Below are 16557 nucleotides of genomic sequence, written 5' to 3' on the forward strand. Positions count from 1 at the left end.
ACGATTTATTCACCAGAGACTTAGATTGGTACAAAGTCCCTAACTTGTCCCACAAAGCCTTTGCCGTAGCTTCCCCTGATACATTCAGCAATACTGAATCTGAGACACACAATCGTATTGTTCTCTTTACCTTCCAATCCAACTTCTTCCATTATTAATTAGTCACTCCCGTTGGTTTAGTACCTGGATCTACTGCGATCCACTGATCTTTATCCACCAATAGATCCTCCATCTTGAGTTTCCACAACTCAAAACTCTGACCATTAAATTTCTTTATCTCTATCTTGTCCACTTCTCACCATCTTCTTTCACCACAAGAATAGATCTCACAAATCTCCCAGTGAATAGGGTCTACCATAGGCCCGAGTGAAACCCTTCAGCAACAAAGGCGTCCCCTTGAAGCCAAAAACAACTCTGATACCAAATGTAGGTTTTAATCCCATACAGAAATTACCTGCATACAAATTCTAAAACACAGAAAAATAAACAATGCAAGAGCATAACACGTAAACCACATATACACAGAGATTTTACCACTAGATCCCAAAACCGGGATTACCATCTTGATTTTTCATTATGTTCCTTTCAATGTTACAATACATATTTATATATGCCGAAGCATCCAATACCATGGCCCGAAAACCATCGCGTCCAAAAAAACATGTGCGAAAATCATGCACAAAACCATAGGTGGGTCTGCCCAACCTAACATAAGGTCCAAAACAAAAATTTTCCGGGGTGTTGCCCCAAACCCCATAAAGTGGGGTTACGGGTATGCCTCAAACCTCCTGTGACCCCCCCCCTCTAACCCCTAGTTAACTACATGGGCTACTCATGGAAGGAAAATAACACAACCCAGCCAACAAAATTACCAAGTGTGTGAATGATCAAAGGATGCATAGTTGATCATGCAAACACACACTCACACGACTCGACACTGAGATGACTCAAACCATTCAGACACACATCTTCAACATGACCGATCGACGGTGTAAGCAACAAGTGCGACACTCATGATTGATCGTTCATCGACCATGACGACACTTGTGAAACAGTGAATATGACTCCGTGTGTGAGTGCAAAAAATGTTTTCATAGAGAACATAACATGTACACATGAAGTGAAGACCTTGACCATGACCAGAACATGGTGCAAGCAAGACATTGACATCAACATGTAAGAGATTTTGTGGAATAAACAAGCAATGTGGGCGTGAATGTTCACAAGGGCTCACGGAGTGAACCCAAGTGTATGCAACCATCAAGTGAAACTCTCAAGGGAGGCTCCAAATTTGGGTGCAAGACAAAATTTTGGAGGGTTGTTGCAGCCACTACAATAGTAGGCTAGTTTTGGACCAATATTATTTATCAATGGTGATTATTGATGCTATAGATCATCATAAAGTTTCATTATGTGGGGATGAAATTTTGGGGTGACCAAAATATGCCTCTTCCCCTAGGTAAAAGGTGTGAGCCATAAGGTATGTGATGTGATTTTTTATCTACTTTATTTACTTTTTTCATTTCACTATTATATGATGATGTCGACATCATATTTCACTATGTTTGTAGATATGGTACTTCATGGTTGAGGGATTCCAACAATACAAGATCACCCTTATTGTTGAGATCGTGCATGAGGATCAATGTGGAATGGGAATGTCCACCATGTTGAGGGGGATCCATAGGATCCCTAGAGGCCATTGCATCATTGCCATTTTGATGTAGGGGTATATTCCGAAAAGTGTGGCATTCATGCCTAGGCAGATCTCGTGATGAGGATATCAAACATCTTTGAGAGAAAGCAACTTCTCTCAACAAAAGGGACATGGACATTCACCAGTGGATGACAAAAAAATTGCTCAATATCCCTAAAGATATATTGTCCATGCTCAAGGATTATATAATGGATTTTGTGTTCAATATACATTGTAAGTGGGATCCAACATTACAAAGAGTAGCTATGGAAGTGGTGATAGCTATACCAATTTTTCCTCTTAACCAAGTGGCAAGACAAGACCCCCTTGCGAATGGTTGAGGGTGTTGGCTTGTTGGGGTCGGACCTAGGTTTGGAGGTGATTTAGCTAAAAAATTCCTGGTACTACTGGTCCTTTTGGCAACAGTTCGAGGAGCGCAGACTGAGGTCTCACCCGATGTAGTATGGTAGGGTGCTAGAACTAGGTCTCCATACCCTGGGGATGTCTAACGGTATCAAGTGGTCCGCGGTTCAACCATATGCAACTGTCACTACATGCACTTACCTTTACCTTGTAGCCTGAGCTACTGCCTTCATGCAGCCCTACTCAAGAGATGAACAACATTTTCACCCAAGTCCTTACTAGTAACTCGATATTGGTTGATTAACTTAGCTTATTTGCATGTGTAAAGTATACTTAGAAATATAAATCATTCATACCAGTGCACGCAGTAAATAAACAATGTAATAGCAATTCATATCAATAGATACCAACCCAAGAACAGATACAAGGAATTAAGATAAAACTTCTCTTTATTATTCTCTTTCGTTGGTTACAGACTCGACTCCACCCTGCACACTCAACTGTAGACTTTACTAGGCCTCTACACACTCAGTTGTAGAGCCTCTTCCTACTACTACGACCCAATACACTTAGACTCTTACTCTATGCTCGAATCGTTTGTATTCATTTACTTCTCGTCTTTTTTCTCTTTACAACTTAGAGCCTCACTTTATTTATACAATCCCATGGTTTGTGGACCATGGGTAGGCCAACATGACATTACATTACATTACAAAACTTAGGGCGAACAACCCTATGAATCAACCCATACTTCACTCTCTGTGCCCATAATTCACGGAGTCTTACAATACATTTGACCAAAAACTCAGGCTTAGAGCCCCAAAACATGTTGTGGGGGGATCTGATGCCCAACAGGTCCCCAACATAAACATCGTGACTCGCCCTTGAGTCACTCTATCATCGCGGCGATCTTAGCGTGGAGTCCCCCCAACTGGTCCTGAATGTTGGATGCATGCTTTTAGAACTGCTTCTTTGTGGCGTGCTGCATCCACCTAATCTTTTAAAGCCTTGCCATACTGCATCCTTACTTATCTACGTGGTAGCGATGTCCCTTGTGCGTGGGCACAAACCTTGTGATATGTTGATTCTACGCATAGGTCCCTTATCACGCAGCTCCCAAATAGACTTCTTTATAGTCCCACGCTCTCTTTCAACTAGCTGGAGCACTGAGACTATACTTCCTATAGCTAGTCAGGTGGTCGCACCATCTATACGAGGCTTCAACTTGCCTTCTAGTATAGTCCGCTGGTAAATCCTCAATTGTCCTCATGATAGCTGGCACCATGCATTCTATCGTATGTAGTGCACTCCCCTAGTTACTGCGTTTGGTGAGATGTGGTTGTAGCTATGGCAGCAGAGTCATAAATTCTTGGCGATAGTCTTCTAATTCAGTGGCATGATCATTTGCACCTTGCCTTGTCATTCTTGGTCTATCGACGCAACATGCTTGCTTGATCTCATTTTCTAGCATCTTGACCTGTGCATCCATCAAAAGGCTTTTCTTCCTCAGTCGTACTTGATCTTTCTCAAGTTTTCAAAGTCTGAGGTTCCCTCGCTGAATGGCTTCCTGAAGCCTTACATGTTTGACCTTGCATAGCTATGTGCTTTCTTCATACTGGGCTTTGCGTATTGTCACATCTGTGGCCGCTATTACTTGTGAATTCCCTTTTTCATTCTCTTCAGAAGTTACGGTCCCTACTCTATTCCACACCTTTGGACTCATTTCTGCGGTTAGGGTTTTGTGCATGGTCCTATAGGCCCATCAAACGCTGGTATGTATAGGTCCTAATCAGTGCGTATCACCAGGTGAACCCTGTTCAGTACTTTGCAAACCCTATTGAATCCTTCTTCATGGATAATTGGTAACACGCATCGCCTTTTCTGCTGTCACATTTTTTCTCAATTCTCTATTCTTGGAGTGGTGTGCACTAGTGCAGGCTGTACGCGATATGTCCATACCCATTAGGAAAGGTGGGCACACAAGTTGTTCCATCCCTTGTGACTGGCTCTCATCCTGAGTTGGGGTTTTCCAAATTGTAGGTGCATCATCCTTTTGCATCTGTGCCAGTCCTCAAAACTTCCTTGATGCATTCCCCACCATCGTGCGGGTGTTGCACATAGTGCCCACTTCAAAGCACCGAAATGCTACTATTCTAGTACTACGCTTTCAATTTGTTTTAGGAATTCATCCACCGTTGTCAACCCGTCATACATAGGTAGATCCATTGCTTCTGTTGTTACACAGCGTAGTGATATTATCATCATGTTGCAATTGAGTGTGGTTACCTCATGTAACCGATTCTGCCATCGTTTTACTTCTCCATCTGAATCCGAAATGCAGGAGTTGTCGTGCTCCCATGAAATCTTACCATCTGTCGTCGGATTCACCCGATCCTCTTCTTACGTGCTTATCTTGTAGATACAATCTAGATCGTCATCACTATCATCGTTGCACATTGGTTTAATGTGTTGCGCTCCTTTGGCTGGATTTAGCGGTACTACTATGCATAGTGACTTGCTTTCAAAGATCATTTTGTGCTTCTTCATATTTATGACTCCATTCATATCCATGGCCCAGTCTACTCCTAGTAGTGTGGGATAGGGATTAGTGTCATCAACAATCTCCATCACTTCAAAATCTTCCTGCGCGCTCGCACCTTCAGTATCTACTGTCACCCCTTGAAATCTTCCCATGGGCAATATCTTTTGTTGGTTCGCCATTCGTAATAGAATAGGAGATCATTATAGCATTGGTCTACCCATGCACTCCCATGTTTGTTTTGGCAGTACATTCATGTCCAATCCGAGGTCCAGGATTACCTAATCCATTTCATACTTACCGATTTGCGCAGTCAACCTCATTTCCCTTCCTCTGCGCAAGGAATGCTTTCCAAGGTTCCAGACCATGCGTGGTTCTCCTGACCTCGCACACCTAGTGATAAGTTCTTGTAGCCCTTTTATGCCTTGATATCACATAGCAGTTTCATGCATGTCTCCAAATATGTAGTGAGCATTGAAGGATCCATCCCTGGTTCTAGTTGATCCTTACTACGGGAAGTGGAGGCCTCCGTGAAGCTCTTCTTAGCTTCCATGAATGTCTCCTTCCCGTGTTCTAAATCAAATTTAGGTTCCTTTATAGGAGCCTTGTGAACCCACGCACTTTCTTCTAACTACTTACCTTTATCCTCCCCAATGGTCATATCGCTCCTGAGCATCATGTTTACATTCGGGTCCTCTTCATGCGGCTTAGACCTCATCATCTACAAATTCTGAGTTGGAGGGGGCTGAAGTAGCCCTCTTTCACGCAATATTGCTATTAATGTAGGACAATCTTCTGCCTCATAATCAAAATGAGTACAGTAGAAACGTGATGTCCTTGTCGGTTTGTACAATCATAGGCATAGTGCCCTGACCCTCCGCAATCGTAACAAATTAGTTGTCTGCGACCCCGTCTTGGTCCCATTCCACCTCGACCTCGACTGCACCCTTGAAATGAAACGTGCGTGATTGCTACATTTGGATCAAGGGCTCACATTTCGGTCTGCATCCTGTAGGCAAGAGTCCAACCAATCATTAGTTCGTAGCTTCTACATGTGCATTCATCATGGCCTACTAATCTCCAGAAATTACAAAACAATTGTTAGGATGTCTGCATACACTTTTGCAATAGATGACAATTATCTATAGTTTGTTTTCCTCATATCTAACAGATCGCACACCATAATATAGGTGCCATGCTCGGTCCTACATGCACCTCTAGTCTTAATGCCATCGGCCCTCCTCCTTCCAAGTAGTTCGCGGAGACGGGACAATGGTCTTTATCTTGTTCTTGGCCTTTGCATTTTATGCACCATACCTCCTCGCATGCCTCTGTCTGTGGTGTCCTATCCTATTTTAAGCTCTGCATCTCCATACATAGATTTTGTAGCTGCGCATGGATTTGTTGGACTCCGAGACTAGGGTCTTGTATAGGGGTCTCATGCAATCTCATTGCCATCTCCAAAGCTTCGGCCTGGGTGGAAATTTTTTCCTATGACAGTGCCATTCTTAAGTACAGTGTTAGTGATGCTACAAACCATGGCAGGTGTTATCCATCTGTCAACGTCATGTTGGCTTCGCGAATCATACCCTTCAGTCTTTGGTCCAGATCCCAGGGGGTCTCACTCGGGAGCATCATGATCTCCTTAAACCCAATGATTGATTGTGTTTTCGACTTTGGCCTACTAAATTCCCTATTTGGCACGTTCTGGGTATCTGTGATCCCTGTGTTTGGATGGTCATTAGAATGCTTAATGTACCATGTCAACGTGAGATCTTGCAATGTGCTAACCAGTGTTTCCTTCTTGATATTATCATCCATGTGCCCTTGTGCTTCCCATAAATCTTTTACCATGAACCAAAATTGTTCCAGATCCTCATTTCCTACTCCCCTAAATACCAGCAACTTTATTGCACTTGCCATATTAAACTATGGTGGTGGCAGAGGTGGTGTGGGCAAAGTTGGAGGTGAAGATGGTGAAACTGGCGGTGGTATAGGTGGGGGTGGTATGTGCGAAATTAATTGTCTTATTAGACTGATCGCGCTCCTTGGTGAAACCCTCATGAGCTCCTCCTCACATTCCCGCAGAGGTGAAATCAAGGGACTAATCTGTAATTATTCATTACCTTCGTTTCTATAGATCCTCCCACTTTGTGTTGCCCCAAACATCAATTTATTCGCATAACCCTTTTTTCACATAGTAGCATTTTAATCCAAGTGTTCAAAGACTTAATATACTTACCTTGTAGTCCTTTGAGGAAGCATTGTTCCACGTCACTGTAACTGACTGTCATTTCTACCGCGAACTCGGTGATAAATCCTCCTATAATTTGATCGAGCCAGTGGTCCACAGTGCGTGCGAGCTTCTCTTCTGATGCTTCTAGTCTGTGCACCAATTCAGGAATTAACACAATTAGTTTGTCAAGCCTACACCTTGCCTGATTGTTTGCTAGATTTGCAGTCCCCTCATACAACTCAGAGGAAAAGGACACAAAGAAAATTTTATGGATTTCCGTATATAAGTTGTGCTCCAACCAATGTTCCTTTGATACTCGCAGATTTCTGTTTTCCTTCGTTGTGAACTCGTGAATCTTCTTGTCCAACCACCCTTTAATTTATTTCTTTGTTGGATTCCAGTGGCATGGCATCAGAAATCCCTTATGCAGATCATGGTCCCGACAATAGAACCATTTGTTGGCTTGTTGAGGCCTGACCCAGGTTCAGAGGTGATTTACCCAAACAAATCTCGGTACTACTGGTTGACCTGGAATTTATCTAGGACAAAGAATTAAAAGTATTACAGACTCATGTGCATGGATGTGCCTACGTTACTTATGCAACGGATCGATAAGATTGCTAGAATACATAGACACTAAGATAATCAGAGAAAAAATAACAGTGAAACATGTAAACAAAACAAGTTTAATAAGGAGTTCACCCAATGCTCCTCGGCTACGTCTCCTGGTCCAGCCTCTTAGTGGTGGCCTCTCTATTATGTTTTCAAGTAGATTTTTTACAATAGTGACCTAGATTCAAGACTCACTAAACAGAATGAAGTCAGTAGGAATGGAGTGCATAGACTCTCCTTACTAAAACTCAACCTCAGAGGGTCACAGTAGTATGATAGGCCTATGCTGAGGAGTTTGATTCAACCTCTCAAGCCTTCAATGGAGTACACAGACTCTCTAACTCTCTCTGGCTCTATCTGGCTCGATGCTACCTTCAGGTCAACTCGGCTTCTACTCTCTGTTCTCTGCTATAAGCTTTCTGCACCTCTTCACTGTCTGCCTTTGTGTGTTATCCCTTTGTCCTCTGCCTTTGTCAGTTCACGGCTTTAAAGTCAGTCTGTTCCTTGACTGGTCATTTCCACTTCCCAGCCTTCTGGTTTCCTTTCCTCTATCCGTTCAAATTCCTCTGCTCTGCGTCATCATCACTGGGTAATGCCTCGCAGGGTGGTGGCCACCTTTTTGCTACCGAACTGGGTGTGAGATTCCCTAAATCATATTCAAATGGTCGTTAAATATATTTGCTTCAAGATTGCCCATGAATTATGAATCGTTTGCCAACTCATCATCCACGTCAGACTTCAAATCCCCTATCATCTTGCTTTTTGACCTATCAAATCTGATCAGTCATCGGGACGTATCTCCGCTATCGATTTGGGTCCCCCAGATCCTATGGTTGTCCTTCATATCGAGCAGACAAGTCGCACGATGTTTACCCATCCGATGTGGGCAATTTTCTCTCTCATCTGCCAAACGTGTGTCGCTCGATGTGTGGCATCAGGCGGGACTTATTCAAAACTGCTTACCACCTTGAAGCCTTATGATATCCTGCTAGTTTGGGGAATCCCATGCTACGAAACCAAAATAGTTACTTTTTTGAATTTTATAGTGATTTTAGGTCCAGGTACTTCGGGGCTTTCCTTCACTGAGGGGGATGCCCTGCGATACGTGATTAGTGCTTAGCACTAACCGCATATCAGAATCCACCTCTGTTTCCCGAATTAGCCTTCGGTTTTGCTAGTTTTGTACCATTGTGCTTTACCATGGGCCAATGGTCTTCACGTTCGATCGACAGTCCTTGTTGCTCCGCTCTGGCCACAACTGCAATTGTTATGAGGGTTCCTTCTTATAGCTTCGATCTTTTCTAGGACTTGAATATTTTAGCATAATTTGAAATAGTCATGAAAACTTAGAGAGTTTTTAGGATCCAATTTGGATCATGACCTTCCCACTAAAAAAGATTTTGGACCACCAAAAGTTGGTTTTCTTTCAAACATCAATCAAGCGAGGGTATTGCTTCCTCTCTTGCTCAATTTCTGTCCATTTCACACTACTTGGATTTGAACTTCTGAGTCTGATCCTAAGGTACTCAACATCCCCTCTACATGTAGTTCTTACCTTCCTGTCCAGAACTGTATCTTCCTGCAACTCATTATGATATTTAGGTAACAGATCATCAATAGAAGGCAATTGACTCTTCTCTTCAGGATCTTCAATTAATGAAGGTTCAAATAGTCTCAAGCCGTCTGCATTAACAACTGAGTAGATGTGCATGTAAGCTGGTAGATCAAGGAAAAAGCATTCTCACCAATTTTCTCAAGTATCTTGATGGGTCTATAGCTTATTGGCATCAGCTTCTTACCTTCACCATGCATTCTGTCTTTGCTGATATATAGACAGACTTGATCACCAACTTGGAAACTATGCTCCATCCGATGCTTGTCATGCCTTGCCTTATACTTGGCTTGGCTCTTTTCTAGCTATTCCTATACTGCCTGGTGAATCTCTTGGATTTGTTCAATGAACTTGGTTGCCTTGTCCACATCACTGTGTCCATCAACTGCTATGTCTTTACCAAAAACAAAATCGAAGGGAGACCTTGGTGTGAAACCAAAACAAGTCCCAAAAGGAGATCTTTGTGTAGAAGACTGTTTAGCTCGGTTGTAAGCATGTTACACATAACATAAATGTTCATCCCAAAGTTTGGGATGCTTGCTGCAATAGCCTCTGAGCAACTGGATCACTATCCTGTTGACCACTTCTATTTGACCATTTGTTTGTAGATGAAAAGTTGTGCTTTTCTTCAGCCTAGTGTGCATCAATTCGCACAAACTTGACCAAAATTTCCCAACAAATCGAGTATCTCGATCAAATATTATGGAAGTGGGTAATCCAAAATGAACCCATACATGCTGAAAGAACAGCTTTGCAGTTTGTTTAGCTGTAATCTATTTGTTACAAGGTATTAAAATACACATTTTGTTGAACCTATCCACAACAACATATAAATAGTCATGACCTTTCCTAGATTTAGGAAATCCTCCCACAAAGTCCCTGGAAGCACTTTCCCAAGGATGAGAAGGAACTGGTAGTGGAGTGTACAAGCCTAGTATTCTATTGTTGGGCTTGCTCTTAGCACACATGGTACACCCTCTTACATATCTAGAAGCTGTCTCATTCATTTTTGGCCAATAATCTTTGCAGTTGTGCAACCATTTTACTTACACCAAAGTGACCTGATATTAGAGAAGTGTGTGCTTCTCGAATTATCTTTACTCTTTCAGTTTGTGGAATGCATAGCTTCCCACAGTGATACAAGAGTTGGTCCTTAATTTGATAATCCAATTCTTTTACTCATTTTCCTTGACTTAAAGTTGCATATACATCTTTAAAATCTATATCTCGAGCATATTGTTCAATGTAGCTCTCATGCAATACTAAATTATGCTTAAGTATAGTAGATGCATTTATAATTGTTCTAGATAACATATCTGCAACTTTATTGTGTATGCCCTTTTTATATCTGATGACTAAATGAAACTGTTGTAGAAAACCCATCCATCTATAGTGTCTTGATCATTGCAACTTACTTTGGGAATGTAGATATTGAAGTGGTTGATGATCAGTATGTATAACTGTCTCTTTTCCCATTAAGTAATGTTTCCACTTTTTCACACTCTGTACTAATGCATACAATTCTTTATCATATGTGGGATGGTTAACTACTGCAGAATTAAATGTCTAAAAATGATCATGTATGGGTTTACCGTGCTGCATCACCACTTCTCCCATGGCATAGTCACTGGAATTTGTTTCATTCTCAAATGGTCTTTGAAGATCGGGCAGTGCTAGTATTGGTGTTGTACTAATCTTTTCTTTCAAGGTGTCGAAGGATTTCTTTTGTTTGCCTCCCCACTGAAACACCTTGTTTAATCCTGTTAAAGCATGTAAGGGAGCTGCAATTGAGGAAAAGTTAGAAATAAACTTTCTCCAATATTGTGCTACTCCTAAGAAGCTTCTAACTTTTGTAACAGGTTTGGGTTTAGGCCAGTTTACAATGACTGCAGCCTTAGAGGGATCTATCTTCAATTCACCACCCCCTACTATATGTCCCAAATAATTCAAAGATGTTTTTCCAAATTCACATTTTGAGAGTTTAACATAAAGTTTTTCTCTTTTGAAAACATCCAGTGTCTGCTTAACATGCTTTAAATGTTCATCCCATGTTTTGCTAAATATAAGAATGTTATCCATATATACAATAACAAAATCATCAAGAGAAGGTCTGAGTACATCATTCATTACTCTCACGAAACTAGTAGGAGCATTAGTTAAGCCAAAATGCATAACCAGCCACTCATACAATCCTTGATTTGTTTTGAAAGTAGTCTTCCATGCATCTTGCTCTGCAACTCTAACCTGATGATAGCCACTATGAAAGTCTAACTTGGAAAAATAAACAGCCTCTTTCGAATGATCTAATAGATCATCTATGCGAGGAAGGGGATAATGATTTTTGATTGTTATCTTATTCAGTTCTCGGTAATCAACGCACATTCTCCACAAGCCATCTTTCTTTTTCACCAAAACAATTGGAGACCCACATGGTGATGTGCTAGGTCTGATGAACCCTTTTTCGAGCAGCTTCTGTACCTACTTCTTGATTTCTGCATTCTCTAAAGTGGACAACTTTTAGATTCTGATGTTAGGCAATGGAGCATGTTGCTGCAAATTAATATCATGCACTATTTCCTTTTTGGGTGGCAGACCTTTAGGTTCTTGAGATAATACATCATATTCTAAAACAATTTTTTCTAAATTGGCTTTCTATTTAGCATCACAGCCCTCAAATACATTGGTTTTATTAGGTTTCATTTCCTTTACAACCATCAGTAAAAATTGTTTACATGAATTTACAATTCATTTCATCTGCGTTGAGTTTATGAGAGTATAATTATTCTTGAGCTTATGAGCTCTTACAATATATTCAATTCCATTTTTAACGAGTAGATACTTGTTTTTAACTCTATAGAAAATAGCTCTTCTATCATACAAGTAAGGACTTCCTAAAACAATTCCACATATATCCAAAGGAACTATATCTAACTCAACCTCATCTACAAATGCTGACCCAAAAGAAAACTTAAGTTTACATTATCTAGTCACTTTTAGCTTTGCTTTATCACATAGCCAACCTAATGGATATGGTTTCTTGTGAGGTGTGGCTAGTAATCCCAACTTCTTTACAATTGTTTCAAAAATTAAATTTACTTGTGAGCCACTGTCAAACAAAGTATCAATATTTTGATGATTGGAAATAACTTGAATATGAAAAAGCTCAAATCTTTTTCTCTCATTTTCTTCATTATCAGTAGATTGTGCATAATTACTAGTATATGCTTTAGAATTTTTACCTTTTATACCTATGGTTGTGGTTGTTGCTTCATCTCCTGAGTTTGACCCCAAATCCTTTTGAATAGTTGCAGCAATCTTCTTCTTCTTGCCCTCGAACTTCTTAGGTTTCAACTCTGGGTGCAGAATCCAGCAGTGTTCATTATCATGCCCATCCTTCTTACAATGACTGCATGAAGACTTTCTCTTCTGTACAGTGTTTTTCTTCCTCTCTTTCCATTTATGTTTTCTTCTCTCCTTATTTTTGCTTGTAGTGGGTTGGGATGATCCCCCAGCTTCTGGGTTACCATTCTTACCTCTAGCTTCTAGATGCATAGCCTGAACGGATACCTCATCTATGCTAGTGGGATTAAACATGAGGATAGTGTACCTCATGTAGCTGTGTAGATCACCTATATACTTCAACAGAGTCTCAGGTGAGTCTAAAGAAATTCCTAGAATCAAAGCTCTTTTCCTAAATTCTTGGGTGTAACCTTGTACACTTTGCCCTTTTACTTGTCGAAGAGTTTTCCAGCTCATCATGGCTTGCTACATGTAGGCTAGTAGATAGAATTTCTTTTTAATTGCAGAAACAAATTCACTCCAGATAGAAAGAATCTTACCATGTTTCTTCATGTCATCTTGTGTCCTGCCTTCCCACCATACCAAGGCAATGCCTCCAAGGCATAGGCTGGCCAGCTGAATTATTCTTATCTGAGTTGATGCTCTGCACTCTGCAATAAACATCAATTTGTCTGATCCAATTATCCAGCTTCTCTGAATTCAACTCTCCATCATGTATCGGTAAATCAAATTTAACATCTAATTTAATCAAAATATGTCTTCTTTTTATTTTCACGGCTATTAGGAGGCGTGAGAAATTTTTCTTCTTTCCCTTTGCCTTTAGAGTGGTCATGGAGGAGAGATTCTGCTATCCTTTGTCTTGTTTGGAGGTTGATAAATCTTCATCTCTATGTTTCTTGAAGTCCTTATACATTTCCTCCACCATGGATCTCAGGGCCATAAAACTATCCATGAACCAAGGATCTACTTCCAATGGATTTTCTTCTGACATTTTTCTCTTAGAATAGACTCTTCCAATTTCCTAGTTTCAGCCCAATTCTCCTTCTCCTAATTTAAGCTTTGATCTAGTTAGCATTCAACAACAAAATCCAGCACAAGCTTGTCTAACCTTAGGAACCTAGAGCTCTGATACCACTTGATCTGGAATTTATCCAGGACAAAGAATTAAAGGTATTACAAACTCATGTGGATGGATGTGCCTATGTTACTTATGCAACAGATCGATAAGATTGTAGAATACATAGACACTAAGGCAATCAGAGAAAACATAACAGTCAAACATGTAAACAAAACAAGTTTAATAAGGAGTTCACCCAATGCTCCTGGGCTATGTCTCCTGATCCAACCTCTAAGTGGTGGCCTCTCTATTATGTTTTCAAGCAGAGTTTTTACAAGAGTGAGCTCGATTCGAGACTCACTAAATAGAATGAAGTTAGTAGGAATGGAGTGCATAGACTCTCCTTATTGAAACTCGACCTCAGAGGGTCACAGTAGTATGACAGGCCTATGTTGAGGAGTTTGCTTGAACCTCTCAAGCCTTCAATGGAGTACACAGACTCTCTAACTGTCTCTGGCTCTGTCTGGCTTCATGCTACCTTCAAGTAAGCTTGACTTCTACTCTCTATTCTCTACTATTAGCTTTTTGTGTCTCTTCGTTGTCTGCCTCTGTGCATTGTCCCTCTGTCCTCTACCTTTGTTAGTTCATGGCTTTAAAGACAATTTGTTCCTTGACTGCTCGTTTCTGCTTCTCGGCCTTCTGGTTTCCTTTCCTTTGTCTGTTTGAATTCCTCTGCTCTACGTCATCATCACTGGATAATGCCTCGCAGGGAGGTGGCCACTTGTCTGCTATCGAACTTGGTGTGAGATTCCCTGAATCATATTCGAATGGTCGTTAAATATGTTTGCTTCAAGATCACCCATGAATTATGAATCTTTTTCCAACTAATCATCCACGTCAGACTTCAAATCCCTTGTCATCTTGCTTTTTGACCTATCAAATCCGGTCAGTCATCGAGACATATCTCCACTATTGATCTGGTCCCCCCAGATCCTATGGTCGTCCTTCATATCAAGCGGACAAGTCACACATTGTTTACCCATCCAATGCAGGTGGTTTTCTCTCTCATCTTTTGGACGCATGTCGCTTGATGTGTGGCATCTAACGGGACTTAGTCAAAACTTCTTACCGCCTCAAAGCCTTCCGATATCTTGCCGATTTGGGGAATCCCATGCTATGGAACTGAAATAGTTACTTTTCCGAATTTTATAGCGATTCTGGGTCTGGGTGCTTCAGGGCTTTCCTTCACTGAGGGGGATGCCCTAAGAATCATGTATCAGAATCCACTTCTGTTTCCCGAATTAGCCTTCGGTTTTGCTAGTTTGGTGCCATTGCGCTTTACCATGGGTCAATGGTCTACGTGCTCGGCCAAGGGTCCTTGTTGCTCCGCTCTGAACATAACTGAAATTGTTATGAGGGTTCCTTCTAATAGCTTAGATCTTTTCTAGGACTTGAATCTTTTGGCACAATTTGAAATAGTCATGAAAGCTTAGAGAGATTTTGGGATCCAATTTGGATCACTGGCCCTTTCATCAACAGTCTATGGAGTGCGAACTGAGGTCTCACTCGAAGCAGTATGGGAGGGTGCTAGAACCAAGTGTCTGCATCCTGTGGATGTCTGATGGTATCAAGTGGTTTGTGGTTCAACCCTATGTGGTCGTCGCTATGCGCACTTAGCCATACCTCGCAGCCTAAGCTGCTACCTTTGCATAACCCTACTTGGGAGCCGAACAACATTATCACCCAAGTCCTTACTAGTAACCCAATATTGGTTGATTAACTTAGCTTATTTGCATGTGTAAAGTATACCTAGCAATATAAATCATTCATACCAGTGCGTGCAGTAAATAAATAGTGTAATTGCAATTCATATCAACAGATACCAACCCAAGAATAGATACACAGAATTAAGATAAAACTTCTCTTTATTATTATCTTTCGTTGGTTACAAACTCGACTCCACCCTGCGCACTCAGATTTAGGGGTCTACAGACTCAACTGCGGACTCTACTAGGCCTCTGCGCATTCAGCTGCAGAGCCTCTTCCTACTGCTATGACCCAATACACTTAGACTCTTACTCTATGCTCGAATCGTTCGTACTCATCTACTTCTACTCTTTTTTCTCTTTACAATTTAGAGCCTCACTTTATTTATACAATCCCATGGTCCACGGACCATGGATAGGCTGACATTACATTACATTACAAAACTGACCCATACTTCGCGCTCTGCGCCTGTAATTCGCAGAGTCTTACAATACATTTGACACAAAACTCAGGCTTATAGCCCCAAAACATGTTGTGGGGGGATCTGATGCCCAATAGAGGGAGACACAGTGGTGCTATGGTGTAGCCTTCTCACTAGATATTTTACTTATACTAGGGGAATCACCTATTATGAGGATTCCGCTATTATTTTTTCTATTGATTACTTTTTGATGGTTGATAGCTGGTTCCCCATCCCCACCATGTATATAGATTAATGATATGTGTATGTGTGTTTTTGATGTTATTTTGGTTACATGGTGTGCCTCTCACTGATGTGTACACTTATGATGTCATGTTTCTTTACTATTTATGTATTTATTATTCCATTTGTGTTTGAGATATTTTGTGATGGTTTTTACAGTTAGTGTGATGATTTCCACTTCAGGATATGGCTCTTTATGCTTTTGACAAATTGGATCTATTTTTTTGGTATATGTGAAAAGGTCACATGTTCAAAACTGCATACTCAAAACTTGGCATGAATGTATTTCCAAAATAGGCAAGAGCCACAAACCTAAAATGTATGGCTTAATTACGTAACAACAATTTAGGAATCAACGAACACATGTAGGTGGAAAATGCGAAGGTGAATGGCATCATATTCTACTTGTTTATTAGTGGTTGACCTAATACAAACACCACTTTTGAGTGGGGTTTGATCAGGGGAGTTGTGACTACCCTAGTTATATCTTACTTGTGAATTCCATGTAGAAAATTCCATTTATTTGGATTTCTAAATTAAAATCTCCCAAGTAAGGGACATGGATTCCAGGGATTGAGGGAGGTTTGTTTTTGGGATGGTGTAAGTTTCCTTAAGGAAGGAAACTTTGAATGTTTGGGACAACAATTAAATATTGGTTATTGTTTCTTTTAA

Source organism: Pinus tabuliformis, chromosome 6 (genome assembly GCF_031772625.1).
Source record: "Pinus tabuliformis cultivar Carrire ecotype Pingquan chromosome 6, CPIR1, whole genome shotgun sequence".
Lineage (NCBI taxonomy): Eukaryota > Viridiplantae > Streptophyta > Pinopsida > Pinales > Pinaceae > Pinus > Pinus tabuliformis.